The sequence below is a fragment of the Pelodiscus sinensis genome, chromosome 7, assembly GCF_049634645.1.
Source record: "Pelodiscus sinensis isolate JC-2024 chromosome 7, ASM4963464v1, whole genome shotgun sequence".
Lineage (NCBI taxonomy): Eukaryota > Metazoa > Chordata > Testudines > Trionychidae > Pelodiscus > Pelodiscus sinensis.
In genome coordinates, this window is record NC_134717.1 from 23,961,730 (window position 1) to 23,976,810 (window position 15,081).

A 15,081-nucleotide genomic window follows, 5' to 3' on the forward strand; every position below is an offset into this window, starting at 1 on the left:
TTGATAGCTTCAACCCGTTAATATTTCCCCCTCTGATTTTTTAGATTACAGTCTTGAGGCTGAATATTGTTTCAGACTCATAATAAAGAACCTTTGTCTTCTTCCCCATCCCATATAATTTTAAGCATATAGGTCTTTGGAGTTTACTCTTGTGCTCAATGCCACAAGTCAGTTATTTAGGAAAAGACTTGCTGGAAAAGCAATGAAGATTCTTGTGGCACCTTAAAGACTCATAGATTTATTAGGTCATAAGCTTTAATTTCAGAAGAATTGGAGTGGAGTTTACAGAGACATGGTGCTACACACACACACACACACACATACACACACAACAGACATGGATATATATAAATGTCTATGTCAAGACTGCAGAGATCTTCCGGAAAAACTTCTTCCAAAAGAGAGCGTCCATACTGCAAAAGTGCATTGAAAAAGCGATCTGCTTTTTCAAAAGATACCGTCCACACTGAATGGATGCTATCTCGCATTTCAGCTGTGATTACTATGGATGGAGAGGCCACCAGGACACCTGTGCTTTTTCCTCTTTCCTCTTCTTTCAGAAGAACTCCCTTTTCCCTGTCCACACACACCTTTTTCCGAAAAAAGGTCTTTTCAAAAAATGCTTCTTCCTCGTAGAATGAGAATTACCAGTGTCGGAAAACCGTCTCTGTTCTTTTGATTTTCTTTCAGAAGAACGCAATTGCAGTGTGGATATAACTGAAGTTTTTTTTCAGAAAAACGGCCATTTTTCTGAAAAAAACTCTGTAGTGTAGACATACACTGAGAGGTTAGGGGTGTGATCTCCACAGTGATTAGGAGTAGCCTGTGGTGGGTGGGTGTGATCTCCGATTTACATCCTGCCCAATGGAATATTTTACTTTCTGCCTATTTTGGTGATTAGAAGTTCAGGGTTTGTATCATGCCACATGACATAAATGTGATGCTATTATTGCTTTCATGATATAAAATGAATGTCTCAGTGAGAATAAAAAAAATACCAAAACCTAAAACCAAAGAACATTGCTCATGATCCAGGGCTATCACATTCAATCAGAGAAAAGGACAGAGATATTTTTATGAATTTGTCTTTCTACTCTTTAAAACTCTATTCTTTGAAAGTGCTCTATTTTGAGGCTGAAACACTCCTTTCTCCACCCTCATTACAGCTCTGGACCAGACTCTCAGATGCGTGAACTGGTCTACCTGTATTGATTCAGTGGAGTGGTGAATATTTACATTATCTTAGGACACTACTCTTTATTTTAAGAGTATTTTCCATATCAGGAAAACCATAATTTAAATTCCATCTAACTTTTCAAACGGTTCTTCATTGTTTTCCGCATGTGTCTACAAATTTTATAAATGTTAATTTCAGTAAACACGTGTTGAAAATTCCTGCTACAAGTGAGGTGAAGAAAGCTTAATTGTACTGAACATAGTAAGAAATGCATAGGTAGCAGCCTAAACAACAGTGCATCATTGCCACTGTAAAAGAGAAACAACTGCTTTGGTGACACTCACTGTTACTGTACGTTGACAAGTGCTCATTTAATTTACTACATATGGTTCTATGTTTCCATAGCTACTCTTGTGAATTCATTATTCATTAAATAAGTGATGAATTTACTCAAATATTGCAGCCACATGGCCGACACAAATGCATTCTAATATTATTAACACGTTGCCAACTTGCAACTCTTCGAAGTCTGAGTAAATGTTTTGACAAGAAGAAGCAGCAAGAACAAATAAGTAGTAGCAGTCTAGATGAAGTTCAGCCATAGTTCTAACAGCTTTAAAGTCTTAACAGTGTTTTCACTGGGGCAGTACCAGATAAATTGCTCTTATGTGTGCATACAAGAGACTAAAATTCCTTTGAAAGTTTATAATTTCTCATGGGAAAACAGAACATAAAAGTTACTTTTACTCATAGAAAAACAACGCCATATTTTCCTGTCAACCTTTGCTTTGGGGAATTTCAAACTTTTTGCATTTTTTTCCTGTGATTCTTTGTCAACCCATGGGACAGGCGTTTACAACATAATTTACTTTCAGCGTGTCTCTGTAAATCATTGTAATACTTTCTATTGCTAGTGGGAAAAAAACCCCTCTCATGTTGGACTTACAATCCTCTTTTCCTAGCTTTCAAGAGCAAAACAAACAAACAACCCCCCCCCCTCAGTTTTAGAAGTGCAGAACTGAAAAGGATATATGCACAAATGAAATTATAAAAGAGGTTTTTACATTATTCAGATGTTTTCACAGAAAAAAAATCTAGAATTTATTTAAAATAAGCTATGTAGAACATGTAGAGAGTTAAATATGTACCAATGACAGGCTCTACAATTCTAGGGAAAGGCAAAGCATTCTTTTTTTGACATGCTATCACTTTTTCTTAAGGGTGTTGTTGTCACTGTCATATACATGAAATTGCAATGTCTTGGATTAAGCTACATTTAAATTGCCTTTCATATAAAGTCTAGGAACTTGTAAAATCTTACAACCTCCTTTTTTTTTTTTTTTTTTGAGATTGCTGCTAATATTAAGGCTCATTCAATTTTACATTAGAACGTGATGACTTGCACATTGGGTGAACCTTCACCTTTTACAACCTTAATGGGGATTTATTAGCTATTTCACAGTGTGTAAATTTGAATCTAGGTCAGGTGAGGAAGAAAAATAGGGCAAATCTGGGCCTTAAGTATAACCTTCAAATAATATATGAGACAAAAAAAAGGTGCAAAATTAAACAGATGATTAAAAGTGTCTAGAGCAGTCTAAGGTTTGAGAAAAGAGCTTGATAAATTAGGGGAGTATGTAGCCCATTTGAGTTCAAACTTAGGTGACTGGTGAAAGTCTGGTTTCCACACAAATTCATCAGATTAAGGAGTTAAAATAGCTTGTTAACCTGTATCTTCAAACTGTCCACAAAAGGAAATGTAATACAGGTGTGTTTGATCACAAGATTAAAGCTTTTGTCTACCATCAAGTGGCCACTACATTAAAGCCATTTTAATGAGGTCTTAGAAGATAATGAATATAAGTCTTTAATTCACTACAGAAGAGACAGCCTGACCCCTTTTTGACCTCTTTACAGCCAGGTATCTAAAACAACATATTAGTCACACTTAGACTAGAATATGTGAGAAAAATGAAATACCCAATATCCTGCTTCTATCATCATCCACTAAAAAAATGTATCTGGTTTAGGTTGGCAAACCTTCCTATTAGTACCAATGACAACTGATGAGAGATGGTCACTTCTTGAACATAAGCATTACCCAACAACATTTATAATAAGCATGGCAAAAGATAACTAACAAAGTAGTTTGAGGCGGAGGAGGTAAAGAACAAGGAATAAAAATTAGTAAATCGTACAGATCATTGGTACAGTTCTATTTATTAGCTTTTGTGTTAATTAGTGACATTTAGAAACTCAAGGGCAGTAGTTAATAAAAGTTTCTGAATCCTGTTCAGGTTCATACAATTTTCAAGTCAATATTCTATGCATCTGCACTATTGCTAACTTAATGTAGATTGTCTGTTTAGTTGTACTAAATATAATAAGCTCAAATAAAAATAAAATGAAGATCCTAAAAGGTTCTTCGAGCCAGATTTATTTTGGCATGCATATGCAGGAAACTATGTACTGTAGCAAGTTTTAAATACTGTATTTGGACACTAATTCTCAACTGCCGTCATCAGTTTGCTGACAGCCATCTGCTTGGACCCTGCTCCTTCCTCCCATCCTGCACCATTAAAGTACAATATTGACAGAAACAACTTCTGCAGCAAAAGTGGAAAAGTTAATAATGTAATTTAAGTCATGCAGATTTTTGCTCGAATGTTCTCAAGCTCCACAGCAATTAGTTTTATTCGTGTCTTACTTTAAAAATGCCCTGCCCTCATAAAAATAGGAGAATATGCAGCAAGCTTTCCTTAATGTCATTGGATATGAAGGAGAAACCTATGGATATAATGTAGCAAGCCAGCAGATTGTGTAAACTAATTCTAATGGACTGTATGTGCGCTCCTGAGAGAAACTGGATATATTGGGAGATGTGTGGTCATTTAGTGCAGGGGAAAAGCAGCTGCCGCAGCTGCATATCATTGAGGGTGAAGGCTACAATGGCATATGTAACAAATTGCTACAGTTCAAATTTATCGGAACAAGCATCTAGAAAAAGTGAATATAGAACACTAGAAGGATCTTCATGTAGAGTTAACTGCAGTAGGCTACTTAATAGCTTAACAGTTTGGAAAAGTTCATTTTGGTGGACTGCAGCCTCACATGCAATCTGCTAAGATCTCAAACCTTATTAAGCATGTTACATTTTGATTTTTCCCATATAGCTCAGAATTTAGTGAATGGGAGACACTAGATCATACAGCAAAGCAACAATACTTTCAGGTCTTGTGATAAAATGTCATTCAAATTCTTACACAAAGGTCACAAGGGCAACGTGCAATAGGTGACATCGCCACTAGTTATTAAAAAGTGAATATATACATATACATCCATACATATAATTTATTTATCATACATATTTATAATACATTAATATTTTATATTTTCTGGAGGTACCATAGCTGTTCCTAGATTCACCTCTGTTATTAAATTTCCTGTGCAACAAAATATAATACTTCAGAGAGATATAACATCTATGAGCTGAGACAGAGTCCCAAACCCACCTGGACCAATTGACTGCAATAACCCTTTAGGAATTGAGCTGTTATATCCCACAAATTACTTGAAGATTTTTTTTCTTTTCACGATTTATGCAAGAGTGAAGTCAATGGGATTACCAACATATGTGTAAGTTTTTGCAAGATTGGGGCCCAAAGCAAGAAAACAATAAACATATTCAAAACAAAATACTATGATAGGACTGGCTCCAAAAATCCATTTAAACCATTTTTCAAAAGAAAATAGGGTTTTCACCACTTTTTCAGCTCAAAAATGAAACAGCCAAAAATAAAATATTTCAGTTTACAGCAGCACCAGACACACTTTGGGCACTCAATAAATCTGACAAGAACCACTTATCGTGTAGAATTCATCTAATAACCACTAAAAAGAGTAACACTGATGTATTTCAGTTGTTAACTTCCTCAAAAAAATTTGTTTGCTATTCTCCTAGTCTGATATTTAGGGTTTTTTTATTCCCCACAAAAATTTTACAAGATGGAAATGAAAGAAAATAGTGTTTATTATGAATAAAATGAGATAATCATTTTTTTCTTGAAGATGAAAAATTATTTCTCACTTTATACATAATTTTTTGGGATCCATCATATAAAGGGTGATTTCAGGACATATGGCAGCAGTGAGCCAAATTTAGGCCAGCTGCTTCTTGAGTGCAAACCCCTATGCAGAGTTCCATTAACATCAACTGCATGCAGAACAGCTATAAGGCCTTTCTTTGAGACATAACTGGCCCTGACCTACACTAGGACTTTATTTCTAAATAACCCTCCTCAGGTTGAATTTATAAGTGGCACATGCACACTACCAAGCCCATTATTTTGAAATAAGGAGCCACTTATTTTGAAATCTGTATTCCTACGTTTTTTCGGGGAATAATGCTAATTTTTAAATAGTAGTAGTGTGGATTCTCTGGTGTCACTATTTTGAAATAATTACTCCTCAGAGTACTTCAGACTAATTACTCCTCAGTGCTTCTGGGGGCCTTAATTCAAGGTAGTACATACACATTAATGGATCCTGCGTTGATCTAATTTTGAGGCTTTCCCGTAGCGGGGATGTGCTATTTTAATTTTGTAAAATCAGGAGTTAAGTCGAATTCAGTTATTTCAAAATAGTTTCCTAGCATAGTCATGGCCCTGCTGAGCTTAGAACTTAAGATCTCATGCAAGCAGGTAAAACTGTACAGGGGGTTCCATTCATTCATACCAGATTTGAAATTGGCAAAAATCATTTTTCCAATAAATCTTTTTATAGACTGCAAGATTTTTATCCCTGCCTGTTCATTAGCTTAATCATCCAAATTTGTTATGAGTGGACAGTGTAACAATTATATTCAGAAGCAGAGTAATTGCAGGTTCAGAGAGTTTTTTTTCAAACCATGTGGTTCATGTCATGTTTAAAATTAGGTCACTATTGCAACAGCCAAAATTCTACCTATACACATAAATATCTATTGCTGACTTTCTAGTGATTGACTAATGGTGATCAGGTAGTAAAATACAGGCCTTGATTCCAAATAACCTAAAGCTCTGTTACACCATGCTGGACATGATAAAGGAGTTTGAAAGTGGCTATAGATGTAATTTATTCTGATTGTAAGGCTTTCTTCTGCTGTCAAGTTATGTAAAGGGGGCTATAGCATAAATGAGAATCAAGCTCCCAACATTTAACTGTTAAGTGAAAATGTTTGGTTGAAGCAACATAGAATCATAGAATAATAGAATTGGAAGAGGTCAAGTCCTTCACTCATGGCATTACCTAACTATGAAAGCAGGAGAGGGAAGAATATGCCCTACCTTCTGTTCTGTTCAGTAGAAAAGCAATTAAAGGAAAAAAGGCCATGAGGACCCTCTTTCTTCCCAGTTAAAGTTTAAGGGAGTCTAACTGTGGCCCCAAAGTTTGTAGTCTCCCATGTACAGTGCATAACCAGGCACTTGACCAAAGTGGCATGCATCTTGCCATCTGCAGAACATTTCACCTGAAAGCAGTAGTGTGCATACCACCTCTGATGTGGCTCCTAGCAGTGCTGGCAAGACTTCACCCAGGGAACTGTGCTAACTGTAAAGACGCTGACACATCTGTGGTGAGCATGGTTTACCACCCTTATCATGCTACCTCAGAATATCTCACAAATGCTTCTTTTTTGTAGCTGTAGGTGCCGAGGCATCCTCAATTAAGCCACAGACATAAACCACATAAGGAGATAAACTGTAAGAGAAATATAAAGTTTCCCTGTTGGTAATACTTCACATTCATCTGAAAGTGCAGTTATATGCAATTTTTGTTACTCATTAAGATTCCTGTATTGTCACTAACATATTTAATAATAACAGGCTATAATAGCAGGACGCATGCTATATCAAAAAAGGAACAATTGCAGACCAGGAGCAGGGAAAAAATAAATATGGACATGAGGAATACTTTAGTGGTGGGGGAAAAGCTCTTGGCATGAATTAAAATGGTGAGTATGGGGATTTATTATATACTCTAAATAAATTAATTTAGAGTGTTTTTAACTGTACCACACTGTATTAGGATTTGCAGCTGTCTTATCCGGTGGGTTACAAAATATGCATTCAGCTTGATATGATGTGCCTAATCCTGCACTCATGACTTGGAATCCTATTCTTCTTCACACTGCTTACAATATGCTTCCATTACTGGAACAGATTTTGGGGATCCCATCCTGAGGCTCTTACTCATTATACCTTCCACCCATACAGAGGAGGTACAACAGCCATTTGCTAATCATGGTGAGGATTTAATCTATAGAGGACTCCCTCTTTGGTGCAAACCCTGATTATTCTGTCTATACACCATGAAAAAGTTTGACACTCACTGTACCCAGAACTCACCCCCCACCCCCAGTTAGATTAAATACTTCACTGTTTTGCCACACATACGGAAGCATATGTATTTTCCTGAGCCAACTTTGCTGTTCTTTGTTGGCTACCTTTGCATGTTTGATAAGTATTGGGTTTTTTTTTCTGGAAATAAGAGTGTGTTGTCTTCTATTCATATGGATTTTCAAAGATAAAACTTACACCCTGCTCTTATTCTGTTTTTAGCAGCAAACATCTCTCCCAGAGACTTTAGAATAAACTTTCATTTTTGTACCTGAAGTATCAATAGCATGAGATGAAAGAAGTAAAGGAAAACTGGGAAAGTTTTGAAATGCCATGTACATTATTCTCCAACCTTAGCAACAGTTTATTTCAGCTAGCTAAATAAATAAATATTACACTAGTGACAAGCACACAGTAGAAGTAAGTCACACTACATATTATATCTAACATATTTAACATATACGATAAAGACAAAATATCCCTTGAACAGCAAGTTTGTGACATACAGCATGTCCCCATATAGTTGGTTGTAGTACTTTGCAGAACAGGACCCAAAATCTGATTTGGGTCTTGAGGTGGCAAAGGATTTTATTAATTATATTATATTATACCTTTTCCGTGAAAAAACCTTTCCTAATTAGGTGTGTTGTTTTTTTTTTCAGCTAAGACCTTTTCCACCTTTAAAACTTGATCACTAGAGGTATGATACATGAATCACCACAGTGAATCTTAGCAAGCTCCCAACTGGCACATGACACTGCTAGCAGGCTGCTCATGTCAGAGCCATAGCAAAACTACAGCATGTCAGATCCATGCAACACCAGCTCTCTGGTGGAAAAAGACATTCGTCAATGTCTTATTGCAACTGACGCCTGCCTTGGGAATTTTTCTGTGTAAAATTGTGGCCACAAGTCCAATCAAAAATCTGCAAAAGTAAAAAAAAAAAAAAGAAATCAACACAGAGGGTTTTTTATTATTATTCCCAATGAAGAGTAATATTGTAAATCAAGCTGTGCTTTTGGTCTAACTTTTAGATGCCAGCACTCAAGTCACGTCAGTCTGCACAGCTAATGATTGACATTGCTAGAGAATCTTCATTAGTGGAAGGTTGCTAAGTATGGTAAAAGTAGATTGTGTGCTTTTTCCAGTGAAATGGCTTATCCTGTGAAGTGCAAATAATATAAATGTGGAAGTTATACATGGACTTGGCTAATTTTAAGGTCACATCTTTCTTTAATGAGTTTCCTCAAAGTTTATAACAAGTTATCCTTGTCTCACAGGTAGGTTGCATTCAAGTCCAGCTGGGCTGTCATCATAACAGGATGGCGTTCCAATTTCTGATTAATGAAAATAATAATTATGCACCGATAAGAGGGAGAGAGAGAGAAGCTGCCATGTTACTTTAAACAAGTGAAGAGTTAAGGCCTTATCTTAACTAGGCATTGGCACTGCAATGCGAAATGGTCATGCAAAATTAATTTTTAATGTGTTCAATTTATATTAAAAATTTCTGCAAGTGTGTGAATTTTTTTTCCAAGGCTGGAGTGCTACTTCATTTACAATATTCCCTGAAGGTGTGTTTTTTTTTAAAGAGACTCTTAAACTGAAGCCATTTTAAGGGTTTTATGAGACATTATGTGAGCTTTCATATGCAAGTTAGTCGTTAAGTACCAGATATTATATTCTGTAATATGCTTAAGTGATATTAGAGGCTGTATATAGCCTGCAGTAATGGCTATTGCTGCTTTTTTAATTTATCAAGAAAATGTTGCTTAAATAAGGAGCAAATCAATGCTGGGGTGTAGAAAATATAAAGGTAAAGGAAATAACATTCTATACAGTTTTGTGCTTTTAGCTTCATTGAAAGATTAAAATGTTGTCTACTTTCAGTCATCCTGTTGACACAAAGGGCAAATGCCATATATTCAGAGCTGGAGATATGCATAAAAGATACAATTATATTGAGTACTACTGAACAAGGGGTACCCATTGCTCCTCAGGATGTAAATAAAGATGAATATTATCCTTTTGTTAGCTTGGCATTCAAACAAAATAGTATCTCACACAAATCAGTGAACTCTTTGAGTTTTCAGCCTACAAAGGGAAACATTTTTGTTAATTTGGATTCATTGGTCAAGCTATGAAATTCTGGATTTAAAAAGAAAAACCTAACACATGGTGAACAAATTTGCTCTTTTTTAAAATGAAGGCAAAGGGCAGAAAACTGCTTTAAGCAGACAAGCTTGTAGGAATTTTAAAAAAATAGTCACTTGACATTACTTTATAATGTGCTGCATTTTGTGACTGCATGAAAAGATACTCTCCTGTTTGTTCAGCAGGAAAGAGGAAAGCAGGCATATTATACACTGACAAATCTAAAAACAACCAACCCAATTTCAGCTACAGAATCCTTCTACCCTCCCACATATCTCATTCCCAGGTCTCAGTCTCCATAAACCCAAGTATGATGTACAAAGTTAAAATAGTCTGTTTTCTTTATCCACCACTACCTTTCTTATACTTATCTGCAGCCTCGTACTTCCCATATATTCTCTATGCAGTTATGATTTAACAAATATATTTGAAATAAAACATATTTTCCATTTTCCTCTTCCCTTCCTGATCACTGATTTCCATCCTAATTCCTTCTCTGAAGCTGTGATTAATGGAAATGTTTGGGGATTTAAAAATTTTTTTGAAAGAATCTTCCATCTTCCTCCTTTTCATACTCACAGCTGTTGAGTTTTATTCCCTGTTCCATTCTGAATCCCCAGCACAGTGAAATGTTTCAGGGGAAAATAACCCAAACCTTATCTAGGGCCTGCTTCAAAATGTCCTCTGCCCCACTTTTAACTGGTTGTCTTTGAGTAATGCCATACAAATGCTTTGAGCAGCCTCTTTATGTGAGTGTAAAATTTTGCCTCTAAGTGGCAGGGTATGCCTCATTCAAATTACAAGACTAGCTGAATGGCAACTCCACTCTAAATATATTGGCATGGATTCTCAAAACTGACTTAATGAGAACCCAAGAGCTTGCAGAACAGGTGGCTCAAAGCATCTTTATATTCCCTTATTTTGGCCTGCCTGAGATTTGCACTATATAATATGGGGTTTCAGTGACCCTTGTTTCAAAGGATTGGAGGTTTGTAGGAGTATGTGTAGCAGTCACTACAGAGACCCTAAAACACCAGCAAATTTCCTTTGCAGGAGAAATTTTCCACTGGCCACCTATTCTGGTTTTGTGACTCCTTTTCACTGTCAGAATTTCACAAAGCAACGTTAATGGACCAAAGAGGAGTTAATCAGAATGTTTGCTACTCATTGTCACCAACTTTTCGGAGATATTTCCTATTCTAAAGAGAGGGAAAATGAATTATTTTCATATACCAGTGACATCTCTTGGTTTCACCATGGTCATTTGTTTCATGTGTTATACCTATTGCCTGTCATTCTCACTGAGTAGTAGTCCATGGCTCATCCTACTTTTCCCTGGACTACAAGGTTATAGGACCTCTAGGCTCCTTACCATATTAACTATATATTTCCCACTGGTCCAACTGGGTTTGGCTCCTTTTAGGTCATGAAATCCTCTCCAGTAGCTTGGACAAACTGACAAGGAAAAGCTTGTTTAAAATGGAGTATGATTTTTTTTTTACCTATAGGAACACAATAAGCAAAGGAAAAAACGGCAATAAAAACCTATTAACTTCTTATATAACCAACACTATAACCTTTTCTTGGCAATTATAAGTGGGTTCCACTTGTCCAGATGTCCCTTCTGAGTCTAACATTCATCCAGCACGTTTCCAGACCTTTTCTCTTAGCCACTGTGTTTGAATTCACAATCTATCTTCCTTAAAGTTCCTTTTTCTGACTTGGGACTCTAAACCTGGTTCAAACTGATTTGTATATTTCTCCAGGTCTGACTGAAAGTAATCTTCATATAGTGGAACTCACATACCCTTAACTTCAGAGCCCGCAAAGATAATGGAGCAAATAATCAATTTGTAACTACCAAGGTGCCAATAAGTGACCATCAGCATGGACTTGTGAAGAAAAATGAACAACCTAATATCCTCCTATAACAAGAACAATCCTTGTGGATGGAGGAAAGCAACAGGTGTGATATATCTCAACTTTAGAAAGGCTTTTGATAGTGTCTCACATGACCTTATAAGCAAACTAGGGAAATTTCCCTAGACAAACTTACTTTAAGGTAGCTGCACAACTGATTGAAAAACCCTACTCAATAGATAACAATAGTTCACAGTCAGACGGGTAGGACATATTGAGTGGGGCCCTGCAGGTATGTGTTCTGGATCTGGTTCTACTCAGCATCTTCATAAATTATTTGGATAATAGCATAGTGACTGCATATGTTAAGTTTGTGTATGATACGCTCCCCTCCCCCCCTCCTCCCCCCCCGCCCCTGGCTTTGTTTGCAAGCGCTTTGGGAGGTCAGGATTTGAATTCAAACAGATCTTGACAAACTGAAGAAATGGCCTGAAATAAATACCATCATTTTCAATAAGGGCTAATGAAAAATACCACCATAGGAAGGAAAATCAATTGCACAAATACCAAGCTTAAATGACTACCTAAGACAGAATCCTGCAGAAGAAAGAAAGAATCTGTAAATTATAGTGGATCCCAAACTAAACATAAATCAACAACATAATACTGTTGCTTTAAAAAAAGTGAATATCATTCTCGGATACATTAGCAGATAAATTGTGAGCAAGACACTAGAAAAAAATTCTTCCACTCTGCTCAGTACTGATAAGGGATCAGCTGGGCTGTCTAGACTGCATCCCTTTTCCATAAAAGGGATGCAAATTAGACACATAGCAATTGCATATGAAGTGGGGATTTAAATCCCCCCCCACTTCATTTGCATAAAAATGGCTGCCGCTTTTTTCTGGCTCGGAGCTTTACTGGAAAAAAGCGCCAGTCTAGATGCGGATCTTTCGGAAAATAAAGCCTTTTCTGAAAGATCCCTTACGGTATGTCTACACTACCACCCTAGTTCGAACTAGGGTGGCAATGTAGACAACCGGAGTTGCAAATGAAGCCCGGGATTTGAATTTCCCGGGCTTCATTTGCATAAAGCCGGGTGCCGCCATTTTTAAATGTCTGCTAGTGCGGACTCCGTGCCGTGCGGCTACACGTGGCACGGACTAGGTAGTTCGGACTAGGCTTCCTAGTCCAAACTACCGTTACTCCTCGTGAAACGTTACTATACCATTACTATATTGTGAAACGAGGAGTAACGGTAGTTCAGACTAGGAAGCCTAGTCCGAACTACCTAGTCCATGCCGCGTGTAGCCGCGCGGCACGGAGTCCGCACTAGCGGACATTTAAAAATGGCGGCGCCCGGCTTTATGCAAATGAAGCCCGGGAAATTCAAATCCCGGGCTTCATTTGCAACTCCGGTTGCCTACATTGCCACCCTAGTTCGAACTAGGGTGGTAGTGTAGACATACCCTTATTCCTTATTTTAAGAGGAATAAGGGATCTTTCGGAAAAGGCTTTATTTTCCGAAAGATCCGCGTCTAGACTGGTGCTTTTTTCCGGCAAAGCTCCGAGCCGGAAAAAAGCGGCAGCCATTTTTATGCAAATGAAGCAGGGGATTTAAATCCCCAGTTCATTTGCAATTGCGATGTGTCTAATTTGCATCCCTTTTACGGAAAAGGGATGCAGTCTAGACACAGTCCTGGAGTATTGTGTCCAGTTCTGGCTATCTATAGTGGAGAGGAGGACCACTCACTGACCCGGAGGTGGAGGAATCCTTCCAGCAGCCATTTTGGGCATAGCCTAACGCCTCCCAGTCACCTGACCAGAAGCCCAGAGGCAGGGCTAGGACTATAAAAGCCAGGCCTGATTGCTCAGTTTGGGCCCACCTTCTGGAGGAACTAGAGGCCAGCTCAGTGTTCTCTACCTGGGAGGCTGAGGCTTGGCCTGGTCCTCCTATTGTGATTGGCCCAGAAGACCAGCCTGAATGCCTACACTGGCCTGCACCCAGAGATTGGCTGGGATTGCCGGACCTGCAAGGACCAGAGGACTTGCCTGGGCCCTCAGCCATGCCTGGCCCAGAGGACCAGCATGAATGCCTGCACCAGCCTGTACCAGACGACCAGCTAGGACTGCTGGACCTGCAAGCAGCCAAGGACTCGCCTGGATCACCCGGACCCCAGCTGGACTCGAGAACTCTTGACACCCCGAGAGACCATCTAGAAACCCCGGTACATGCCGAGGGGAAGAAGGAAGTGGCCCAGGGAAGATTATTGACAGTAAAATACATGGGTCAGTGTGTTTCAGTCTGGAGCCCCCGCTGACCCAGCAGCAGACTGAACTGCTGCTTATAGGGCCTTGGGCTGGGACACAGTGGAGTGGGCAGGCCTGCATCTCCCCTGCCACCAACCTACCGGGTGGCAGTTTCCACTCTCTGCCACCAAAGGCAAAGCACCTGTACCCTCCTGAACCAAGAGACAAACTGTATTGTTTGCTGCCTGCTCTGCACCAGGGCTAGGGCCTTTGAACTAACTGCTTATTATTGAACTCTGGATTTGATGGTGTTTGTTTACTACCCCGCCTGAACCAAGGCCTGGGCTAAGGAACTGTTGTTATTGCTGTGTTTATTTGCTGCCTTGCCCTGAACCAGGGCCTTAGCCTGAACTGTTTGTTTGCTGCCCTGCCTGAAACAAGGCCTGGGCCCGTTGAACTGCCCGTAACTGTGTTTATTTGCTGCCCAGCCCTGACCTAGGGGCTCTTTAACAGGGTTTATTTGTTGCCTCACCTAAGCAAGGCTGGGCTCTGAACTGTTTGCCCCTGAAGTGGGGCAGAGTGCCTACCCACTGACCTGGAGGCCTAGCCAGCTACACCACAATGGTTCAGGTAAATTGTGGACAAATTGACAAAGGTTCAGAAGTGGACAACAAGAATTACATGAAAACATGACCTATGAGTAAAAATTGAAAAAAGGTTTTGTTTAGTCTGGAGAAGAAAGCACTGAGGGGAGACATGACAAGTAAGTAAAAGATTGTTAAAATAGAAGGATGATAAATTATTCCCTTTATTCACAGGAGACAGGATAAGAAATATTGGGCTTCAACTGTAGCAAGGGAGATTTAGTCTAGACATTAGGAAAAACCTCCTAACTGTAAAGCTCTGGAGTAAATTATCTAGGAGGCTATTGAATCTCTGTCATTAGAGGTGTTTATGAACAGGATAGACAAGCACCTGTCAGGGATAGCCTAGATCGGGGTGGGGAACTTTTTTTGGGTCACGGGCCACTGACCTACAGAAAAATCAGTCAGGGGCTGCCCACAAGTGAGAAGTCCCCCCCCCCCAAAAGACAAACCCTCACTCATGTGGCCCCTGACTGAGAAGAACAACACTTCTTACACTTGCACACCAGAGCCTAGTGGGGCCTAGGCTAGTAGACTTTGTGTGGTCCATGTCTGCAGTAGGCGCGGGATCCCCAATGCTGTGTGGGGGAGCTGTGGGTCTTGGGGGTCGGATCCAGGCAAG

The 15,081-nt window shown here is 38.9% G+C and overlaps 1 long non-coding RNA gene across 1 annotated transcript in view; it reads left to right on the forward strand.

Annotated features, from left to right (window-relative positions):
* The window catches only part of LOC142830289 (uncharacterized), a 41,901-nt gene extending 32,833 nt beyond the window's left edge, over window positions 1-9,068 (forward strand). Inside the window, exons 5-6 of the long non-coding RNA XR_012905440.1 lie at window positions 7,039-7,166; window positions 8,832-9,068. This is a non-coding gene — a long non-coding RNA (uncharacterized LOC142830289). The remainder of the gene's footprint in view (window positions 1-7,038; window positions 7,167-8,831) is intronic.
* The last annotated feature ends 6,013 nt before the right edge of the window (window positions 9,069-15,081 follow it).